Genomic DNA, 17,527 nt, shown 5'->3' on the forward strand with positions numbered 1-17,527 from the left:
TTTCAGATTTCAGATATACTTCCCTCCAAAAATGCAAGCTTCTTGTGCAGCCGCACTTGATGATCAACAAATTCTGTAAACAAATCCCTCTTAGCACAAGTTATCTTGAATTCTTGAGTTCCTGAATGTACAATCTTCAAATTGGTGCTTGTTCCATTCTTTCCTTCCTCTTGTGTATTCTGAAAAAAAAATGTTTTTCAATTTATCACCCATGGCTTGACAAATTGAAAATCAATACAATCATAGATAACATAAGCCGGCGAATCAGGCATTCACTTTTTACGGCTGAACCAAGAGTACATAACCAAAGTATGCTAATCATCAAAATATATAACAGCTACGTCAATGATTAAGATCTATGCTACCTGCCTGTTGAGGATGTCATGTTGTAGTTTTGATTTGTCAGAAAGTCACAGTTTTTTAAAATCTTGTTCAGTGTGCGACTTAATGACACCCTGGTATTTATCTTGAACCATAAACTTGGAAAAATGAAGATACTTGCCGATACTTGAGTATGTTTGTATAAGAACTCTACAGTTGTTGATGGACATAATTCTTTTTCCTTCCAATTCTTTATTATATTCCATGCTTTCGTCAAAGCAGACTAAATCAGAAAAATGAAAAACTGAGCAAAAGTTTTGAAGATTTATACTATAAAACATTATCGTAAAAATATAAACAATTGCACACCGAATGAAAGCCAACGTTGATGAATATGAAAATCAAGAAAATCACAATTTTAAATAATATTACGATTCAAAATATAACAATACCCCTGAATTGTACCCTTTAAGAATATTCTTACAATGTCTTTCGTGCAGCGTCGTGCTTGTCCTGCCCATTTTACACTACTTATTAGTCATACCCAACATTTTCATTTTCAATCGATAAATTTATTTAAAACTTTAGCTGTGCGTGACTTTCTCAACCTCCACAATAAAATCCATGCACTAGAACAGTAAAAATAGATGATATAAAATGGAGGGATATTGAATAACTTGTGCTTTACATTTAGTGAAATATGGGGTAAACAATTAATTAACTTATTGCAGTTTTTATTACCTGGAGTTTGGTTTGAAAGATTTGCATTACTTTCATATGCTTTTTCAATGTCAAGGTCTGATGACAGATTTTGCTGGGCTCTCTTTCAGGAGATAGTTTTCAAGAGTTCCTTTAGCCCCAAAATGAAATCCACAAGCGTTACGCAACGTTGGCTTTTCATATGGTCCTTTGCGCCAAACTTGAGTTTCTGTTAAAACCATGTTATCATATAAAATATAAACAATTGCACACTAAATAAAAGCCAAAGTTGATGAATGTGATAATCAAGAAAATCACAATTGTTCAATTTCAAAACAACTAAATGCTAAAATCATGAGATCCATCAAAAATTGTTTTGAATATAATATGGAACCCCACATCTCTAACAAGTTTTTATGCGAGCTCTAGGTTTAGGAGCCATATCGATATGCAATAATAAAAACATGTCACCATTAAGACACACACCTTGTGACATACTTAATCAAGGAAATTACACTCGATGGATCCACTAACTTTGTAGCAACAGATCTCCAATATACGATGCATCCACGCTGCATTTGATTCTTGACTGGCTTATTGATATAAGCATACAACCTGCAAAAAGTGGGTTGTGTGTGGATCACGGAAATTGAAGAGCAGAGATTAGTTACATAGATAAGTTAAAAGGGGAAAGGAGCAGCAATGGCTGCTGTAGGGGTTGGAGTTTGTATGTATCACCCTATTAGTGAAAACAGAGAATATATATATATATATATATATATATATATATATATATACACACACATATATACACAGGAGCAACATTTTTTTTATTTAACTAATTTGGGCTTTGAATATATTTTTGAAAAAGGTTGGAGTTTGACTCAATTCAACCTAATATAATTACTTAACAAATTTGGCCTTTGAATATTTTTGTGAAAAGGGTAGGAGTTTGATTCAATTCAACCTATTATAATTACTTAACAAATTTGGGCTTTGAATATTTTTGTTTGAATAACATTTTTTTAAGTTTTCTTTCCCATCTTACATACTTCTTACGTGTCTTTATAATATAAGAAGTGTAACTTACATTTTTGCATTAGACAATCCAAATTTTATTTACTCAGATTTTTTTTATCATAATGACATAAATTATTAAAATTACCTAAATTAAAATAACATAAATTAATTTGACATAGATTAAATTGACAAGAATTTATCACATTATATTATTTGATCAAGGATTCATAATACTTTTACATTAACATAACACTTATTAAAAAAAAATATTAGAAACATGATGCTAAAAATGTAGTACAAGAAGACGGAGGGAGAAGGAGGAAAATATTTGTCATCTCTCTCACGCATCCTCCGGAGAAGTCTAAACATGTGGTCATACATGGAATCCATGTAAAAACACATGAAAAACATATGGAACCAGCCAACCCTGCTGACCAAGCCACCGACATGATTCAGGATTGTTTCGGATTTTAAAATTTAAATCCGGCCTAGTGGTTCGGATGATATAATTTGAAACCTACATAGACTTTGTAAAAACCTATGTTTAGAGGGTTCAACATGTTTCGAAACAAATATGCAACGCCTCTGTCCGTTTATCAATGAATATGAACAATTCCATTTATCACTTAATAAAAAAAATCAAGCTAGTGTTTTACTTTTTACGGTAAAAAAAGTTTATCACACAATTCTCGCACACATTCACGCCATAATATCATTAATCATTTTCCTTTTTTTTTGTTGTTGTGTTTTTAGCATAATTTTGTAGTTGATATATTTTATCCTCTCCTTCTATTTGATTGGCTGCAACCTAAGGTTTCATTTGCCTCAAACCTTATAAATAGGTTGAATCTTAGCTCCATAATATCAAGTCCATTCTCTTGAATACATGAAGTGGCGGCCACATGACCACTCTGTTATAGGAGTATTTTGAATGTTTTAAATAATATTCACCGATATAGGGTTTTTGCGGGTGGATTTGTTCGTTAATTAAACGCATTCACTTTTATAGTATAGGATTTATGTTAATTAGGTACCGTTTGACCAAACTTTTCTTCGGTCTAAAAGCTATTTAAAACAAAGTTAAAATAAAGCTCTTTAAGGAAGAAGCTAAAGTTGTTTGGTTTATTTATTGTTTTTTAGTTTTAAAGTTATTTTTAAGTTAAAAGATGTTTGGCAAAATATGTACAAAACTTTGAATTTATTACTTTTTTTGTGGTGTCCGGGGTTCGATCCCCGGACCTTTTGCATATATTTATACGTTATCTTTATCAACTGAGATAAGCTCACAAGGACGAAACTTTGAATTTATTATGAATATATCAATAATATGATAGTGAAGAAGAGTCAATGGGAGAGCCAATATACGATGAATAATATATTGGTGCTGACATAGGTGAAGTGTCTGAAGAAGAGGGAAAAGGAGATCCAATATATGATGATGAATATGTTCCCGATAATATTCATGAAGTTTTTGAAAAAGAGAAGCATGATGAATCAATATATGACGAAGAATATATTCCTGCTGAATATGGTGAATTTTTGGAGGTTAAAAAAAGCTTGTCAACAACAGCAGCCAAAGAAGAACCATGGCTAAGACATGATATATTTCAAACTCATTGCTCCTCGCAAGACATGGCTAGTAATGACATCATCAATATCAGAAGATGTGAAAACACTCCATCAAACTACATAGAAGAAAAGTTAAAGTTCCAACTGATTCAGCACCAAAATCAATACAAGCTACAATGGCTTAACAAGGACAATAATGTAAAAGTGTCTCAACATTGCATTGCTGCATTTTCCATTAGCAAAAATTATAAAGAAAATTTATGGTGTGATGTTATTACAATGGATACTTGCCACATTCATCTTGGGAGGCCATGGCAATATGATAGTCATGAACTATCTGATGGTTATGCCAACATCTACACTTTCGTGAATGATGTGATTAAAATCAATTTGGCACCTCTACCATTCAATGAATTTAATGATAGAAAAAGAGGAGTTCAAGCTGTTTGGAGTTTCACTCATAAAGGAACCATTCAAGGATAAAACAAAGTTATGTCTTCTTGGTCCAGTTGCTAAGCCACCTTGGAAAATGTTGGTAATTATTTTGTCCTTGGAATACGTTGGACTACGCAACATAAGTATTCTGCAATGGTAGTCGAAGACAAATTTTTAGAAAATGGCCCATTTCATCCTATGTCAGAAGGTTGCGATTGTTCTCTTTAGGACGAACAAGAAAATTTTAACTCGAGGACGAGTATCTTCCAACCCGGGGAGAATGATGAAGAATAATATGGAACTCTCTAGAATACTAAAGAATAATGTGGAAGTCTCTAGAACAATAAAGAATAATCTGGAAGTCTCTAGAATACTATTAAATCATAACGCTACTAGACACTCTACTAAATAAATAAAATTAAGCACTGGGGAAATCATAACCTTTTTAGATCCTTTTAGTCTTATGAACTAGAGTATCCATGTCTCTAGACTTTTCTTTGAAATCAATGTTTATAGATATTTCTAGTTTGTAATGTAGAGTCTTCCGAGAGTAGTATAAATAAGGCTCACCACCAAGTGTTTTGGGATACTCAGGCATTGAAGAATTGGATCATTCAAATAATAATATCTTTCTTTGAGAATTTTAGAGAGTTTCTCTATTTTCTCTACCTTTCCTTTTGTCCTTGAGCCATATGGTTTATACATTGGAAGAAGATCCATTAAACTTTTGAAAAGAAGCAATAAACAATTAAATGAATTCTCTAGAGTATAAGGAAACATGACACTTAGTAGACTTGTCTGATAAACTATGAAGATGCTATGAAGATTGATACGTATTACACTAAATTTGAATCGATTCACAAAGCCTAGGATGAAGAGTGAAACTATTCAAACTATTTTGATTCTATGCAACACAAGTCAGAGACTTCTAGTGATATGATTCAAGGTTATATGAATCGATCCAAAGGCCTTTAAAGAAGATTTTATATGCAAGAATGGTATGCAAGACACAATGAACACATATGACACACTGGGACATGGGTTGAATGGTGCTTTTACATGATTTTATGGTATATTACCTAAATAAAAATAAACAACATCTAAGAGTCCTAATGAACATCATCAAAACATAAACCAAAGGCAATGCAAGCTTCAATTAATATAAACTAATTAACAGAAATCTTATCCTATCCTATACTATAAAAGTGAATGAGTTTAATTAACGAACAAATCCAACCACAGAAACCCTATATCGGAGAATATTATTTAAAACATTCAAAATACTCCTATACCATAGTGCTCATGTGGCCGCCACTTCACATGATGAAGAGAATGAATTTGATGTTATCGAACTAAGATTCAACCTATTTATAAGGTTGAGGCAAATGAAACCCTAGATTGCAGCCAATCAAATAGAAGGAGAGGATAAAATATATCAACTACAAAATTAAGGTAAAAACACAAGAAACGGAAATTAATGATATTATGGCGTGAACTTGTGCTAAAATTTTGTGTAATAAACTTTTTCTTTTACCATAAATAGTTAAACACTAGCTAGAACTTTTTTTTTTATGAAGTGATAAATAGAATTTTTCATATGCCTTGATAAACGGACTTAGGCGTTGCATATTTGTTTCTAAACATGCCAAACCCTCTAAACATAATATTTTACGAAGTCTATGCAGGTTTCAAATTATATCATCCAAACCAATATTAGGCCGGATTGAAATTTTAAAATCCGAAACCATCCTGAATCATGTCGGTGGCTTGGTAAGCAAGTTTGGCTGGTTCCATATGATTTTCCTGTGTTCTTACATTGGTTCCATGGATGACCACATGTTCAGACTTCTCTTGATTGTCGTTACTGTACGTTAGCATTTTACCTATAAAAAGCCTCCCATTCTACACCATTTCTTATTCCAACTCACATTATCTTATAAAGGTTCATGTCGTCTTGTGGGGATAGTTTTAATCATCAAAGAATGTTGTTCCACTTTGAAAAATTGCACTCCAAATCTGTGTTGATCTGAGATTGCTAGTCACAGTAACATTCTCTCACTCTAACATCATGTACTCACGTCTTCTCCGGAGGATGCGCGAGAGAGACGACAAATATTTCCCTCCTTCTCCCTCCATCTTCTTGTACTACGTGTTTAGCATTATGTTTCTAATATTTTATTTTAATAAGTGTTTTGTTAATGTAAAAGTATTATGATTCCTTGATCAACTAATAAAATGTGCTAAATTCTGGTCAATTTAATTTATGTTATTTTAATTTTGGTCATTTTAATAATTTATGTCATTATAGTAAAAAATCTGAGTAAATACAATTTGAATTGTTTAATGCAAAAACGTCAGTTACACTTCATATACTACAAAGTCAAACGAAATAAAATTGTTAATTGAAAAGACATGTAAGAAGTATGTAAGATGGGAAATAAAACTTAAGAAATTGTTATTCAAACGAAAATATTCAAAGCCTAAATTAGTTAAGTAATTATTAATACAAAAATATTCAAAGCACAAATTTGTTAAGTAATTATATTAGGTGGAATTGAGTCAAACTCCTACCCTTTTCACAAAAATATTCAAAGCCCAAATTAGTTAAGTAAAAATATGATGCTCCTATATATATTCTCTCTTTTCACAAATAGGATGATACAAACTCCAACCCTTACAGCAGCCGTTGCTGCTCCGTTTCCTCTTATGAGCAAAAATTCTTCAATTTCTATGTAACCAATCTCTGCTCTTCAATTTCCATGATCCACACATACTCAAATGTGACTTTCGTCGAGTGTGATTTCCTTGATTAAATCTGAGCACGTGTATATTTACAGTCATCAATGGACGCAAAACCCACAAAGCCATTTGATGGAGCTACATTAAATATGAAGGAAAAGTGGGCTACCCTATATGTTGCACCTTTGACTGGAGTTTTGGCACCAGATAGTGTTCCTGCTAACACTCAAAGAACTCCAGGATCCCCTTGGATGCCTTTTACCCTGATTTTAGTTGCCATCAGAAACATGGTTCCTCTCAATAATAAGTTTCAAATCATTCACCATTATGCACAATTTGTGGCATGTAAAGTAGCTCAAATTAATTCATATGTCTTAATTTGATGGCAAGTTTGCATAATAATGCATCTCATTTGCATCCTCAACTGAGATGTAGGTGTTATGTATTTTGATGAATAGCATACTTCGGTTATTTACAATTGGTTCAACCATGAAAAGTGAAATCCTAATTCGTCCACTTAAGTTATCTATGATTCTATTGATTTTCATCTGAAACCTTTTTACTGTCTCTTTTCAAGCCATGGGTGGTAATTGAAAAACATTTTGTATTTTCAGAATACACCACAGGAAGGAAAGAATAGAACAAGAAACAATTTGAAGGTTATACATTCAGGAACTCAAGAATTTGAGATATCCAGTGCTAAGAGGGATTTGTTTATAGAATTTTCTGATCATCAAGTGCGGCTGCACAAGATGCTTGCATTTTTGGAGGGAAGTATATCTGAAATCTGAAAGCTTGTTAGATATGTGAGTTTGTAGGATCTCATGATTTCAGCATGGAGTTGTTTTGAAATTGAAACAATTGTGATTTTCTTGATTAATTATGATGTAAATGTTACCCTATTCCGTTTTATGTTTTTATTTATATGAATAGATTGTGAAAGATTCAATGGTGTAAAGCATATTAAATGTACTAGCTAGGATTATAATTTGTATCACGTAAAACCTGTGAGAAAAAATGTGAAAAAAAAGATTGTCAAAATATTGAGTTGCAAAGGACAATTTTAATTTTTAAGTTTTAAATTTTAAGTTTTATAATGTCCATTAGTCCATTAAACATAAAAGTTTTAAGTATATTTATGATCTCAGATTGGCATACACTCACAATTTCAAGATCTAAAATGGTGATTTCCTCTATTTACTTTTGTATATCATTTTGTTCTTTTAGTTGTAAATGACAATGATGAATGCTGCGTACTAAAATCTAATAAAACAAGAAAAACATGTGGCATACTACGATAATAAGGAAAGTTACATGCATCAGAATTTCAAGCAGTAACTCAATTTAAAAGATTTATTTATGTGAGAATATATAAGGATAAATGTCCATATAATACATTGATATCAAATCTAAGATTCAAATATTACAAATTCTTAAGTTAATAATGTAGTTTGTAACATTACTACATAACCACATCAAACATTGATAAAAGCTAAATTTTATGTGAATCGTTCAACGTCCTTGCCATTCCGATAAAGTTCTCCGCATTCTGCTCTCCATAAATTCCTTACAATCTGAACATTTAGTTTAGTGGTGAAGGATAAACGTTAAATCTGAATGTCTCACGTTCAAGTTTGGCATGACTTTGTAATTGCTTTTTTGCAGCACCATGATCTATCAGCAAATTGTTCCATATCCAACTATTGCTACACCATGATCTAGCTCTTTGCAGCAATCGAAGGTAAATACTCCCTGTAATAAGTGTATGCAAAATTAAGATACTCATTAGCTTTAACATTGAATGCTATCAACAGAAATTTTCTTCGCTTTTGTGACAATTTAGCAAGATTGTTGGAATATAGAGCGTGAGGGAGCTAGTGGTAGGGACACACATTAGTGATGAGCATATTGTAGGAGGAGACACATTAGTGATATGGTGAAGCGTTCAATATTATTGGCATTGCATCTCAAAGGCTTGAATACAATTGCACCCATATAAGTCTATTTATAGCTGCTTGTAGATGTTTCTATAACTAGAATAATCTAGGCCTTTGTTTTCCTTTTCTACATTAGATTATTATAGATGTTTCTAGGCTTTAACTTAACCTAGACATTAATAGAACAATCTAGAAACATGTAGCAACTTTATGTTATTCTAGTTTTCTCTAATGTATTCTAGAAATATTTGGAAATGTGCATCATATTTCAACACTCCTCCTTGATGCATATTTCGAAAACTTCAAATGTAGTACGTAGTTGCTCAAACATAGATTTGTGCTATCATCTCCTCCTGCATTGATACTCTTCATAGTTGATCAATTTGACATGATAGAAAATTGTGCCACCTCTTGCCATAATATTTGTTATTGGTATCCTTGTCGGTCTTGTTGAAGACTTCTGCATGGACCATTCTTCCTCCTTAGGTACTCTAGTAATTTTCCCTGTTGGTCTTGTTAAAGACATCTAACAAGGACCATTTTTGCTTCTTAGTTGCATGTGAATCTCCTTGTCGACGTTGTTGAAGATTTCTGACAGGGAGAATTTCTTGTTCATAGTTGCTTGTGAGTCTCCTTGTCACTCATGTAGTAGATTCTTGACAGGGACTCATTCTTGCTCTAGTAGTTACCTATGCTTGTACTCAAGTTAAGCATCAGAGGTCACAGGTCTCCATTTATATTTATTGCCTGGACTTGTGCTCTATTCGAACTTGAGTGTCTTATTCGCCATAGGTCTTCGACATGAGTCAGACTTGAACTTTAGAGGATCGGGCTGTTAGGCTACCTGAACTCCTCTATAGCCTTCTTAGTTTTTTTGTTTGAACTCAAACAGAGTAGAGCCTTGTGGCTACATGTACTCCTTTTGTGTTTGAGTCATAGACTGAGAATTTCTACTTTTGTAGAATTCATGTTATAGAAGAACATATAGTTGGTGACACGAGGTCATATTTTGCTATGCCCTGTTAATGACCGAACGCAGCTCTGATACCACTGTTGGAATATAGAGCGTGAGGGAGCTAGTGGTAGGGACACACATTAGTGATGAGCATATTGTAGGAGGAGACACATTAGTGATATGGTGAAGCCTTCAATATTATTGACATTGCATCTCAAAGGCTTGAATACAATTGCACCCATATAAGTCTATTTATAGGTGCTTGTAGATGTTTCTAGAACTAGAATAATCTAGGCCTTTGTTTGCCTTTTCTACATTAGATTATTATAGATGTTTCTAGGCTTTAACTTAACCTAGACATTAATAGAACAATCTAGAAACATGTAGCAACTTTATGTTATTCTAGTTTTCTCTAATGTATTCTAGAAATATCTAGAAATGTGCATCATATTTCAACAAAGATAAATATTGTTGAATTTTGGTTCATGGAACTAGGAAACATGTTTGGTGGTACCTAATTATTTAGGGCCTGATTCAATTAGCCCTTATTGCATACATACTTATCATATAAGTGATTCTATAATAAAAGATTAAAAAAGTCAAATTGTTTTCATAAGTTATCCATAAAGCTTATGGACATGTCATAAGTCACTTTCGTAAGCTGCTACAAATAGTTTAACAAGTGTTTATATGCTAGTAGATAGGTTCAAATTTACCAATCCAACCTGAAAATACCTATACTTGAAAGATCCATTTTCACGGAAGGAGGTGCTTTGTAAAAATTTGCATACATGAAAGATCCTTTTTCACGTGGCGTGCCTCAGAACAGGCCATGGTGATTAACCTTTGATCCAACATAGGTACTTCTAAATATTAATTCATGGTTGGTCATGTCAGCAAACTTGTTAAGTTTCAACTTGTAAGGTATATCCATTTTGTTAGTGCTGGGGACATGCTTATCCATTTGTTTTGAACACTTCAATAGGAAATGGTTGTGTTGTTCAAGTATGGAAGAAAAGAATTCAATGAGTGAGAAATTGGAAATTTGAGAGATTTTTATTTTGGTATTTAATGTCAGTTAATAAGTGATAACTGTGTCATTTTGTCTTGATGTCGTGCTTTATGATATTTAATTGGCATTGATCGTAAAAAAATGACTCACCATAAAAGAATGCATAGTTTTCTAATCCATTTCTTGCAAAGAGAAGTTGAGTAGTTTTCTAATCCGTAAAAAAAATGCCTCACCATAAAAGATAATTGTATCATTTTGTTTTTGTGTGATACTTTTTGTTACTGTATGCTTCAAGAATAATATATCTGGGCATAGTTTTCTAATCCATTTCTGGCGTAGCCAAAACCTCTATTGGATTCCTTGTTATACTCCAAAGAAGATTCTAATACGAGAATAAAAGAAATGAATTATTATTAAATAAAAATTCAGTGTATAAACTATACCAAGATTCATCTTGGTATAGTTTATACTACCTGGAAAGATGCTACACTCATAGAGGACTCGTGGAAACGTTGATAACTTGATGCCTAAGTTAGTCAATGAAAATGTTGAGACTACCCTAAAGAGATAAATCTATATACTTCAATTTTAGTAGGATTGAGAATCACATAGCTAACTTGCAAACATTTTTTAGAAGAAACTATCTAAAATAAAAGTCTAGTTTATCTTACATTTTTACAACATCATTCACAAAGGACATACTACTTCCCAGCTTTTATGACATCAAGAATCGAATTAATCACACCAATATGGTCAATGGTTTGACTTGATAGTCATCTATCCCAGCTTTCATAAATTCTTGTTTTTCAGTTTCTGTACACGACGACACACCGACAATCATGCTACGAATACCAATTGCTCGCAGTTTCTTAGTTGCCTGCATAAAAAACAACCAACGATTGAATCTTATTTTAAATATAAATACGCATGAAACATGCATTTTCATCCTTCTTTTCAACGTATTATACAGAAAAAAATTAGAAGAAAAACAGAATCAAGATAAATATGTACCTCAATCCCATTCACGATAGGCATTTCCTTATCCACGAGAATAATTAAAATCTTTGACCACTGCAATGATTATCTACAGCTTTCTTACCATTTTTGACTGCTTCATTTTTCACACGAGCTCTTTTCAATAAACTTTGATGAATCATTCGAACAAGCTTAACATCATCTACAATAGGTGTTGTTAATTCGGATCCTGAATTTTGAGGTTCCATAAGCCCTTTCCCTTTCCCTTGATCTTCCATTTTGTGCAAAGTTCCTTAATCGCCACTTGTGCTACAAAAAAAATTTGAAAACAGAAAAATCATAAATTAATAATTTCTAAGTATCTATCTATATATGAATTTCAGTTCAGAATATTAATGTAGCAGTAGAACTAAATACCTAAATGAGATTGATAATTTCTTTTCTTGATCTTCTCAAGATTCTGAGACAAAAAGATGGAAATATAGATGAATAAAACAATGAAAATTTCAAGAAAAAGATATGTTTGCAACTGATTTTGCAGCAGTTAGTTATTCTTCTCTTTGCAGAGTTTGTATCACGCCATGTATTTGGAGAAAGAAAAACAAATGCATTTTATTTGGTATGTAAAAGAAGTTTTTTGTTTTGAAGGAGGTATGTTAAAGAAGTGTTTACTACAAATAAAAATAAATAAATAAATAAATGCATTTTATTTGGTATGTTAAACAATTGGATTATATGTCTAAATCAAAATATGGCATTATATATTCTTCCCTTTGCTGGATTCAGGTGGTTAATGATCTCCCCTAAGATAAATCGTTTCGGAAACAAAACAGAATTTTACAAGAAATTGGTTGAACAATTTTAATCTGTGAAGCACCTCAGTTTCTTCAATGAGTAGTGTTGATGAATGTTCCAATTATAAAGAGCCAAGGTTGGTGGTGAAGGAGAAAACCAATGAGGATATTGAAAAGAATATTGAAGTTGAGTAGTGCAGAATAGAAATCAAGTACTCTAGTGAAGAAAAAGAAGAAAAAGTTTAAAATGTAAATTTGGAAGAAATAAAATGAAGTAGCATATTAGTTTTGGAACAAGAGAAGAAGGCAGAAAAAAAGTAACTGTAAGCTTTTTGATGAAGGAGAGATGAGGAAAAGTTGTTGAAGAAGCAAATTGGGTGCTAAGCATATGACAAAGGTTGAACAAAAATATTGACAACTTCATTACAATAATGAAAGAAGATTTGAGGATTGAAGCTCAAAGACAATTATTCATGGTTTGACTATTTTGGTGTCCCACATATTTCCTCCATAGGAGATGATTCTGTGTATGTGATTACAAATCACAAGAATTTCTCCATGAGCTATCATTAAATATTTCAATTTAATAAATGACATATTTTGAACATTTTGATGATGTAATTATTTATTGTATCCAATAAAAATCATTATGTGTTGCATTTTGCTTATGGTATAAGTAACAAGCAACGTATCACTTTACTGCATCACCAGATATTGCTGAATGAATTTGATGTTGTTGTGCTTATTGTACTTGGAAACGGGAGAAAGAGATCACAAAATTTCTGACTTGTATTATTCTTGCGACCCTCTTAACAAGTGCCTCAACAAAAGACCTGTCCAATACGTTGTTTCAGCACAAAGTTTTTGCAATACACCGGGAATCATGAGAATTTTTAAACAATTTCCTTACTAATTTAAAATAAACTAATATAGAATTTATAATTTGAAAGTGGGTGAAAAGATTCATACCGATTGAACACCAAGGATGTTTCTGATCATCTTCATTTTCATTGTTAGAGCTTTCGACTTCATCAGTATCATCACCTTCAGAGCTTTCGACATCTGTCGACTTCTTTGCCATGTTCAAAGATGACACAATGAAGGGAATGTTCGTAAACACTGAAACACTCTGATAAAACGACGCAGAATATGAAACCACACAAGTTAGATTTTGGAATTGGAGGAATACTTATTGAAGCCTCTATTGTCTTAAAATCAAAGTTGCATGGAACTTGTGCACCTGGCAAGAGAGAAAAATGACAAACACCATCTTCATCGGGAGTGTCTATAGAGAAGGTTTGTAGCATGTTCTCAAGCAATAACCGTTGAGTGGAGTTCGTGTCCAGATAATTGAAGTTAACGGCTTTCAAATATAACAGGGATGGAGGAAGCTCTGCTAGAGACACTAGTTTCCTGCAATCATCTAAATCAAGCCATTTTAGCATTGAATGGTTTCGGATATTCTCGGGGAGACATTCTAAGTTGCAACACTCTTTCAATTTTAGTCGTTTTAAAGACTGTATGCCATCAAGGATGGACCACAGACTTAGTGCATTGATTTCTGTGCACCCAGACAGGTCTAGTTCTGTAACAGACCCCAGTCCATGATCATTTGATAACTTATTCCTAACAATGTTAAGATTTTTGCACCCAGTTAGGCCAAGAGAAGTAAGTTTTCTATTACGCCAAATCGATGAGGACAATTCATGTATAGCAGTGCCATGTAAGGTTAACTTTGTCATTTCCTCCGATGTCACTGAAAATTCAATGAGAGATGAACAACCACCGAGTTTAAGTTTACAGAGAGATTTTGAATGAATGTTGGTTTTAAGGCTTTCAATCTTTATGCAATCTTCTAAATCTAGAAATATAAGTCGAGGGAGAGAAAAGATGGATGGATGGAGCTGACACAGGCTTTCACATTGACAGAGATATACTCTTTCAAGATTTGTAGCCCTAGATAAGTCTGGGATCTCAATCAGATCTTTGGAGGATTCAAGCATAATTGATCTTAGATTCACAAGATTCTGTAATAAGAAATAAACATGCATGAGTTTTGATTAAAAGAGAAACGAAACCTAGCTCTGCTGCAACCCAGAGCTTTTTAAGCTTGCTATGAGTCATGTGAAGCTCAATAAGCATTTCAGCACAAAAGGTTGATGGCAAAGACTCAAGACAATATCCATCCCATTGAAGGTACCTCAATTTATCAGACACTCGAGACCGTCAGGTAAGTGTACATTGCATATGCTCCCGTTGGATATATTATAAAAAATATCAAGATATCTTAAGTTTGTCATCCTTTTAAAGGAATCAGACTTCAAGTATAGATCCCCAACATCCGTACTATTGAATATTATACCTTCCACAACTTCAGTTCCCTAACAAACAAAAATTAGATAAATCATTAGGAAAGGTTGTCATATGTACTTTATTTGTTATAATCACATACATATATTTTCATATAGAAGTGACTGCATCCTCTACTTACCTTGTTTTCTTTTAACATATCAGTTATTTCTTCAGCTTTCCACAACCGACTTCGCTTTCCAGGGACTTTAGATTCTTGATTAACAATCTCCTGTCCCATTTCTTGTAACAAATCATGCATTTCTAAACCATCAGTTTCCGATTTGAACTGCCAGTGCCAAAATAGTTGTAGTTGTATGAGAGCTTTATCTAGAAGGACTTCTATCCCACTTTTTGCAAAGAACTCACAAGCTTCCAACATATGTGTTACATGAAATTTACTCTCTCCTCTAAAAAAGCATGCGATATCTAGAAATATGGCGTTTTGAGAACAATCTAAGTCATCATAACTCAATTTTAACACATTGTTAATTTTCATATTGGGAATCTTTTGGAGCTTTTTCAATTCATTTTTCCATTCTTTTTCCCCTCTCGAACTCAGATTAGCACCTAAAACTTTTAAAGCCAGCGGATTGCCTTGGCAATAGGCAATTACACGTTCTGACAGATCTTCGTATCCAAGTTTAGGATGCTTTTCTCTAAAGGCAGTCAAACTAAATAGCTGAAGAGAATCATGTTTGTTCAATTCCTTAACCTCATATATTTCACATTTACTGAATTGACTAAATATATGTTTCTCTAGTTGTAATAATGACCCTACTACCCGGTCCCAACACATCAATTTTTAGGATAAGATCTTCTATCTGCTCTAAGGTTTCCACACCATCCAACACAATGAATACTTTTTTACGTGCAATCCTTCTCACAGAGAAAGAGGATTCTATGTAGGATGCATCAGGATGAATATTTTCTTCCTCTAACAATGAAGAAAAAAATTTATTGTGTAGACCATTGAGTCCATACTTGTTTGATTCATCCATTACATTGAGGAAGCAACGACCTTCGAATTGGGAATAAAGTTTAGCATATAAATTCCTAGCAAGGGTGGTCTTTCCTATGCCACCCATGCCCCATATTCCAATGACTCTAACATCATCTGACCCAATTTTCAGTATTGATTCAATTTGGTCATAATTTTTCTCAACTCCAACAAGCCCCTTAATTTCATATGGGTATCTAAGATTTAGTTTCTGCAAAACATCTTCAACAATGTCCTTAATAAAGTCCGATTCAATCCTAGCATGCGAAAGAGGAGAAGCAGGTTTTACAAATCTAACAAATACCATAGAAGAAGAGTACATTTATATGATTATTAATTAGTATACAAAATTTATAGTCAACCTGGTGGCAGTGGCTACCTGTATCATATCAACGTAACAAGTGTATGGATGGAAAATACAGATTTTAAAAATTGTGTGATAAGTGTATGCAGGGTTCACTTCTCCAAATGATTATTGTTTACTTTCTAAAATTATTTTTTGCTTTCATTTTCTAAAATCTATGTTCATTTCCAATAACGAATATGGAGATGAAAGACTTATGTAGTAAATAATTGTGCTGTTTTAGAAAACAAAACATGCAAATGATAGGATATAGTTAATATATTTTACTTATAATTTTGGAAACATAAAAGTCATGACATGTAGAATGCTTGATAGTTCATTTTACTTACCTATAATTTCAAGAGTTCCGGCCAACTAAATTAGCTGCCTCGGTGAGAGCAGCTTTCCATTTCTCCAACTTGTCATTGTTGTGTTTCGAATCTCGCTTATGTTTTGCGAAGGCTTGCTTGTAACTCCCGGTTTGCTTCCTCACATGTGATGGATCAATGTTGTAAAAAACAGGTATCACGATTTGTTCCATATATTGCTTGCATTCTAGAATCTTTTTGAGCTCATTCAAGCACCATTTTGAGGAAGCATAGCTTTCTGAGAAAATGACAATAGATGCATGTGACTCCTCAATGGCTTTGATGAGTGCTGGCGAGATCTCATCTCCTTTTTGAAGCTCTTTGTTGTCTATAAAGGTTTCAACTTTCTTTCGGCTTAGAGCATCATAAAGATGGCTCGTGAAGTTTCTGCGGGTATCCTCACCTCGAAAGCTGAGAAAAACGTCATATTTTTTCGGAGGCCCCACATCAGAAGAACATATAGAGGAAAAAGCACTACTCATTTTCTGCACGCCGATTAGGAATTCCAAGCGCCGATTATTAATCACAATGGTACAATAAAATAAAAAGAATGCACTAAGTCAATGATATTTTTGACGACACTCATTCTCATTGTTACATATTGGGCTTCATAAATCTGATTAACATCATTTGGAATCACTGTTGGCAGCATAAAAAAAGAATGGCAACATCCAAAGTGAGCCTAACCAAATTCTAGTAAGAGTTAAATATGTTTTCATCCTTATAAATATATCAACTTTTCGTTTTAGTTCTTCTAAATTTGTTGTTAGACTTTTAGTGCTCAAAAGTTTTCCATTGTTACTTTTTATCTTCGTATTTGTTGTTAGACTTTAGTCAACTCAAGTCTAACCTTCGTAAGTTTTAATAAAATTTTACATAAATGTGTAGGATAGATATTATGATAATCTCTCCCAAAAAATTAGAATTTTTAACAAAAACATAAATTAAATATGAATTTTTGAAACACCAAAAATATAAAAATTCATATTTAAGTAAAATGAAAAGTTGATA

At 32.9% G+C, this 17,527-nt stretch overlaps 2 pseudogenes across 1 annotated transcript; both read right to left on the reverse strand.

The window, feature by feature from the left end:
- Positions 1 to 11,388: 11,388 nt before the first annotated feature.
- Positions 11,389 to 11,940, reverse strand: LOC146938675 (two-component response regulator 24-like; annotated as a pseudogene).
- A 1,562-nt stretch (positions 11,941 to 13,502) lies between these two features.
- LOC146938676 (TMV resistance protein N-like) lies at positions 13,503 to 17,278 on the reverse strand (annotated as a pseudogene). The gene is made up of 5 exons (XR_015029996.1): positions 16,516 to 17,278; positions 14,948 to 16,127; positions 14,672 to 14,837; positions 14,551 to 14,636; positions 13,503 to 14,483 (listed from the first exon to the last, which is right to left on the reverse strand). The product of XR_015029996.1 is annotated as a TMV resistance protein N-like (transcript).
- Between the last annotated feature and the right edge of the window lie 249 nt (positions 17,279 to 17,527).

Source organism: Medicago sativa, chromosome 3, assembly GCF_051527215.1.
Source record: "Medicago sativa cultivar Bolivia chromosome 3, Bolivia_mono, whole genome shotgun sequence".
Classification (NCBI taxonomy): Eukaryota; Viridiplantae; Streptophyta; class Magnoliopsida; order Fabales; family Fabaceae; genus Medicago; species Medicago sativa.